General features: G+C 40.5%; 1 pseudogene across 1 annotated transcript; it reads right to left on the minus strand.

The window, feature by feature from the left end:
* Positions 1 to 661: 661 nt before the first annotated feature.
* LOC308621693 (ATP synthase membrane subunit K, mitochondrial-like) lies at positions 662 to 839 on the minus strand (annotated as a pseudogene). The gene has a single exon. The product of its transcript is annotated as an ATP synthase membrane subunit K, mitochondrial-like (transcript).
* Between the last annotated feature and the right edge of the window lie 6334 nt (positions 840 to 7173).

Consider the following 7173-nt stretch of genomic DNA (forward strand, 5'->3'; position numbering starts at 1 on the left):
TGCTATTACAAGCAACTTCAATGCCGATCTCATTTAATCCTTGGAACAACTCATGAAATAGATGTCTATTATTATTCACACTTAGCAGGTGAAGAAATGAAAGTACAGAGAGGTTTAAGTAACTTGCTCAATATCATAGTGACAGAAAGTGATAGAACAAGATTCTGACTACAGCTCAGTTTCTTAACCACAGAGCTTTGGGGAACATGACAGATAGTGAGGTATGAACACATGGCTGACCAGTGTCCCAGGTGGAGGGTAAATGAGAGATTGTCCTTGTGCTTACTCTTGGGTTATGAAGACTCAGCTTTAAGTATGCAAGTTAAGAGCCCAGGGAAGGGCCACAAATCAACTCATAAACCTCTAATCTTCAAGAGCAGGAGGAAACAGCTCCTCATCTGTGGACCATTTCTAGAGGTCTGCTGGAGGCCACCTGCTCGTTACTTGTAAACAGGACTGCTGCTCTGTGTCTGAGTATAGATATCCACTGGAAGAGTGTGGGAAAAAGTGTCAGTTGTTTTCCATTTTTACTAACTGAGCAACTAACTCTTTATTTTTCCAGGTTCATAATTTATTGTACAAATTGAGTATCACATGATGAGTTGACATTAGCTTCTTCAGGCATGGGAGCATAACAGATGAGGTACAGTTTAGAATCCATTTATGTTGCTTTCACAGATGGAGTTCTTTTAGACCTTAACTTAAAGTATAAGACTATCAAAGCAATACCTTCGTATGTGACCAGTACACAATTCATTCTCCCTGTGAGAGTGTAAGTGTTGAAATATTTTTTGATACCAGTGAATTGGAACTGGGCATCCAGTTTTTGGACCTGCCATGATTTCAATCTTCCAAAATGCACAGACTCCACAGCTGGTGTCCTTCAACTTATACAGCTGCACCTTAGTCCCACCAGAAGAAGCTGCCTGTTTTTTTTTTTTTCTTTTGAATTTTATTTTATTTTATTTTTATATACAGCAGGTTCTTATTAGTTATCTATTTTATACATATGAGTGTATATATGTCAATCCCAATCACCCAATTCATCCCACCAACCCACCCCCACTTCCCCCCTTGGTGTCCATACGTTTGTTCTCTGCATCTGTGTCTCTATTTCTGCCTTGCCAACTAGTTCTTCTGTACCATTTTTCTAGATTCCATATGTATGCATTAATATATGATATTTGTTTTTCTATCTCTGACTTACTTCACTCTGTATGACAGTCTCTAGGTCCATCCACGTCTCTACAAATGACCAAATTTCGTTTCTTTTTATGGCTGAGTAATATTCCATTGTATATATGTACCACATCTTCTTTATCCATTCATCTGTTGATGGGCATTTAGGTTGCTTCCATGACCTGGCTATTGTAAATAGTGCTGCAGTGAACATTGGGGTGCATGTGTCTTTTTGAATTCTAGTTTTCTCTGGGTATATGCCCAGTAGTGGGATTGCTGGGTCATATGGTAATTCCATTTTTAGTTTTTTAAGGACCCTCCATACTGTTCTCCATAGAGGCTGTATCAATTTACATTCCCACCGACAGTGCAAGAGGGTTCCCTTTTCTCCACACCCTCTCCAGCATCTGTTGTTTGTAGATTTTCTGATGATGCCCATTCTAACCGGTGTGAGGTGATACTTCACTGTAGTTTTGATTTGCATTTCTCTAATAATTAGTTATGTTGAGCAGCTTTTCATGTGCTTCTTGGCCATCCACATAATAGGGACCATATATGACAAACTCGCAGCAAACATTATTCTCAATGGTGAAAAACTGAAAACATTTCCTCTAAGATCAGGAGCAAGACAAGGATGTCCACTCTTGCCACTATTATTCAACATAGTTTTGAAAGTCCTAGCCACGGCAATCAGAAGGAAAATAAATAAAAGGAATACAAATTGGAAAAGAAGAAGTAAAACTGTCACTGTTTGCAGATGACATGATACTATACATAGAGAATCCTAAAGATGCCACGAGAAAACTACTAGAGCTAATGAATGAATTTGGTAAAGTTGCAGGATACAAAATTAATGCACAGAAATCAGAAATCTCTTACATTCCTATACACTAACAATGAAAGATCAGAAAGAAAAACTAAGGAAACAATTCCATTTACCATTGCAACAAAAAGAATAAAATACTTAGGAATAAACCTACCTAAAGAGGTCAAAGACCTGTATGTAGAAAACTAACTATAAGACACTGATGAAAGAAATCAAAGATGACACAAACAGATGGAGAGATATACCATACTGTTGGTTTGGAAGCATCAATACTGTGAAAATGACTATAATATCCAAAGTAATCTACAGATTCAATGTAACCCCTATCAAATTACCAATGCATTTTTTACAGAACTAGAACAAAAAAATCTTAAAATTTGTATGCAGACACAAAAGACCCCGAATAGCCAAAGCAATCTTGAGAAAGAAAAATGGAGCTGGAGGAATCAAACTCCCGGACTTCAGACTATACTACAAAGCTACAATAATCAAGACAATATGGTACTGGCACAAAACCAGAAATATAGATTAATGGAACAGGATAGAAAGCCCAGAGATAAATCCATGCACCTATGGTCAACTAATCTATGACAAAGGAGGCAAAGATATACAATGGAGAAAAGATAGTCTCTTCAAAAAGTGGTGCTGGGAAAACTGGACAGCTACATGTGAAAGAATGAAATTAGAACACTCCCTAACACCATACACAAAAATAAAATCAAAATGGATTAAAGATATAAAATGTAAGACCGGACACTATAAAACTCTTAGAGGAAAACATAGGAAGAACACTCTTTGACGTAAATCACAGCAAGATCTTTTTGACCCATCTCCCAAAGTAGTGGAAATAAAAACAAAAATAAACAAATGGGACCTCATGAAACTTAAAAACTTTTGCACAGCAAAGGAAGCTATGAACAAGATGATGAACAAGACGAAAAGACAATCCTCAGAATGGGAGAAAATATTTGCAAATGAAGAAACTGACAAAGGATTAATCTCCAAAATATATAAACAGCTCATGCAGCTCAATATTAAAAAAACAAACAACCCAATCAAGAAATGGGCAGAAGACCTAAATGGACATTTCTCCCAAGAGGACATATGGATGGCCATGAATGTTTTTTTTTTTTTTTTTTTTTTGCGGTATGCGGGCCTCTCACTGTTGTGGCCTCTCCCGTTGTGGAGCGCAGGCTCAGTGGCCATGGCTCACGGGCCTAGCCGCTCCACGGCATATGGGATCTTCCTGGACCGGGGCACGAACCCGTGTCCCCTGCATCGGCAGGTAGACTCTCAACCACTGCGCCACCAGGGAAGCCCCCATGAATGTTTTTTAAAAGAAGTTTTGATATTGTAGTGGATGCCTGTGGTCTGAGTTGTCAGTGGCTGCACACATTACTGGCCAGCCACCCTCAGGCTCATTTTGGGGGAGTCTGTGTGCTATTTCGTGGCTCTGCCCTTCTTTTGCTACAAACACTGCCTCTGTCCCATCTGAGCAGGCTTTGTGATGCCTTGACACACTGACTTTCACACATACTTTTATGATTATCTCCCCTTCCCCCAGGCTTGCTGTGAGAACATGTACACCCAGCTCGGTTTTGTTCCCCATCTTCTGCTATTTTGGTCTGTTGCTTTCATTGATAAATTCTTTCACGTTTTATTTATTTTTCTTTTACTTCTTCTCTTAGAGAAAGGGTGCAGGAGGATCCACCTGCCTTACTGTCCTCCATGCCTCTCTCGCCCTCAGGAGACATGCCTCTCCCAGCACCAGTGGAGCTGTGGGCCTGTGACACACTGAAGCTGGGTTTAGAGGAGGCTGAATGCCTGTGGCTGGAGTTTAAACAAGATCGTTAACTTAATCTTCTACCTCAGAGAGCACCATACCAAAACAATTTTGTCTCATACAATGTCCCATAAAATGTCACTCCCACATACCATGGAGAGAGAAGGTAGATGCATTAATAATCAATTAATTTCAGAAAATTAATGTGCCCTGGCTTTTACACTAGGGCCTGAGAAAATAGGAAATATCCTTCTCTGTTAAATTTTGCATTTTTTTTTTCTATAGTGGAGGTAAAGTCACTGACTCTTACAGGCAGTAAGAGGAATGGGAAGATGAGGAGTGCATGGAAAATATGTTTGCACTCAGCAGACTACTGGAGTGATGAACTTTTTTTTTGGCCAATGTTTATGGGAATGTCAATTTTGAGGAATTTTTAATATTAAAAAGGCTTAAGATTGTAAATTGCTAATAAAGTTTTTATGTGGTAACAATGCCACTTGTAGAACTTGTACTATAACCTCAAATCTAGGTTTTTCTGGGGAAATAGTGGTAGTGGAACACCTAAAGAACATTCCTAAAGCAAATATAAGCAGCATTTGTCAGAACCAATTATAGATTTTTACTGCTGCTTGGGAGTGTGCCGGTAGGGAGTGAGGAAACCAGTCTGCTGCTTCAAATAATGTCCAGAATGATGCCAAAGTTAACAATAACTAGCTTATCTTTACATTTGCCAAAGTTTTATATGTCAATTAAAGTTTTCAACACTATTGAATAAAATTGCACAACTTATAGCAGTTACTGTCACAATGAAAATTAGAAGGACACCTGTCAGAATTTAATAATCACATAATTTCTACCCTTACCAGGCTTTGATATCAGCCACAACTTTCTGACTAATGAGGAAATTGACTGGTGATTGTGCCCATTGACTTGTGATCAGATTCAAAGGCTAGAAGATGGTAATGAGTATACATAGAAGCGTATTTACAGAAACGCATCTATTTGCAAAGGGGTCTTGTTCAAGTTCACAGAAATGCTTAATTAAGAATGAGCAAAGCAATAAAGTGAATTTAAAAATGACTCTTATTGAATTCAAAAACTGTGAGCTAAGAGCACTTGAGTTAAATTAAAAAGCAATTTTATTGAGTTAATGGTGAGTATAACGAATGAAATCAATAAAACCCCACTTGCCATTAAGTTCCAAACCAGTAAAAACATTTTATTAACTGTGTTGTTTTAAATTCAACCATATATGTTCCCTCAATTTGCAAAGCTTTTTTTTGCTACTGAATGTGGGCTTTAAAATTTGCTGGTATATGTAAACACACATGTGTATAATCTAAACCATGAGCAGCACTGACCTTGGGTGGGCCATTGAACTCCGCTGCTTGGTTTCATCACGTATGAATCAAGGACAGTTATATGTACTTCACGTGTGTTACATTTCTGGAGATACTGTATGGGCTCCCAATGAGTGAGGTGAGCCTGCACTAACAGATGGCTTCTTATGCCCTTTATAATATATAAGTATAAATTCATCATACATAAGTGAAGGTAAATTTCCCATATGGTAAATATTAGGTCAATACATGCAGTTGCTGTTTTTGTAGGTTAAAGATGATTGAATAATGGTAATTTTATATGGTTCAACCTGATACAGCCCACTGGGATTCATTCATTCATCCATTCATTTATTCATTCCATCAGTCATTCAACAAATCAAGTGATGGCTCTGCCAGGTGCTGACTGTACAGTAATAAACGAAGAAGATGATAAGATAGAGTGAGAGACAGCAAATAAACCAACTTTCAAATAAGCATATAACTAAAAGTTGTGATAGGTGCTGTCAGTAAAAATTCAGGGTGACAAAAGAATAATGGGGGAAATCCAGGAGGGTGGCTCACAGGCAGTGCCATTTAGGCTGCACCCAAGTGATGAGTTGGCTTGAGCCAAGAGAAGCAGGGGGAAGAGCATTGCAGCAGAGAGAGGAGCAGGTGTGAAGTGCTGGGGTGGGATATAGGTGGTCATACATCTACCTGAGTCCAGAAGGTCATGGGGAGAATGCTGAGGTCTGTTTCTTGACTTCATACCTGGATGATCAGCCCCATGGGATTGATGCCCAAGTGAGATGGTCTGGCCAGCTTGACTGTCCACCTCTGCCCATATGCTACAAGGAACTGTCCATGGGGCAAGCACTACTGGCCTCTAGTAAATTATGCCCTGTTACTCTGCCAGACCCCTACGAAGAGTCTAGACTCAGAGCCTCAGGACCCAGCTTGAAAATGAGGGAGTGCTGGGCAGCTAAGGCTGATTGGCCAGTAGAAACTTTGTAGTTAACCAGAAACTTTTCCCTAACAGGGCATTGTTGGAATATATCAATAAGAACAACAAGTTTTATTTACTGAGGGCTTATTATGTGCCAGGCACCAAAGTATTTGCTTCATTTAAACTTTTATTACTCAGTTATAATCTAATGAGATAGGCATTATTACCACCCTATTTTACAGGTGTGGAAACCAAGGCTCAAGGTTGAGTGACTTGCCATGGTCTCACAGTTGGGAGGTAGTGGGCTAGGCTGTCTGATCACGGAGGCTCTGCCCTTAACCTCTCTGCTATGTTGACCTTCCAATCGCATTCCACCCCACCACAGCTGTTACTGAGCATGCTGCACCATTTGTGCCTTGATTTCCTTCAGGGGATGTTGCAGTCAAGCCATGACCGTGTGAGTCAGAGGTGGGGTCTCCCACAATTAATGCAGCTTTTTTTGTTGGACTCACTTAAGAAAGAGACAAATTCTCACATGAGAACTTGGACAGTGAAGGCTGCAGTTTCTAGCAGATTGGGAGAGCAAGTTTAGCTTCTGACTCTTGGTAGAGACCCCAAGAATCCAGGGATCTGTGCACATCCTCCCGAGTGATGTGGCTGAGAAGGGTCTGGGGGAGACCAAGAGCTCTGCAGGGAGCCATCCCTTGCAGCATCCATTACAGACCTCCTAGTTCCATGCTTCTCTTGGGCTCCCAGCCCAGTCTCTGCAGGGCATTATGTTGGTCCACCTTGGGCCAGACCAACAGGTGGGGAGGAGGTCATTGCAACAGTGACAGCAGGCACAGGCAAGCAGGGATTCCAGGGAAAGGTGAATTTCCAACTCGATTCATCTTCTCCACTGAGAACTTCTCTTTTCCAGTGCCAACCCACAGAACTATGTTTTGGGGGCAAACACTTTTCCTTGCCTTATTACAAATGACTGAGCATATTTCATAATCCCGTAAGCAGAGTTCCCAGTCTACATTATCTCTGCTTCCTGGGGGCTGCCAAGCGAGAACAGATGCCCGTGAAACCACTGGCGCCAGAAGTAAACGGAATGCCCTGCAACTGCCATCATCTC

This window comes from Mesoplodon bidens (genome assembly GCF_964165515.1).
Source record: "Mesoplodon bidens genome assembly, chromosome: 8".
Lineage (NCBI taxonomy): Eukaryota > Metazoa > Chordata > Mammalia > Artiodactyla > Ziphiidae > Mesoplodon > Mesoplodon bidens.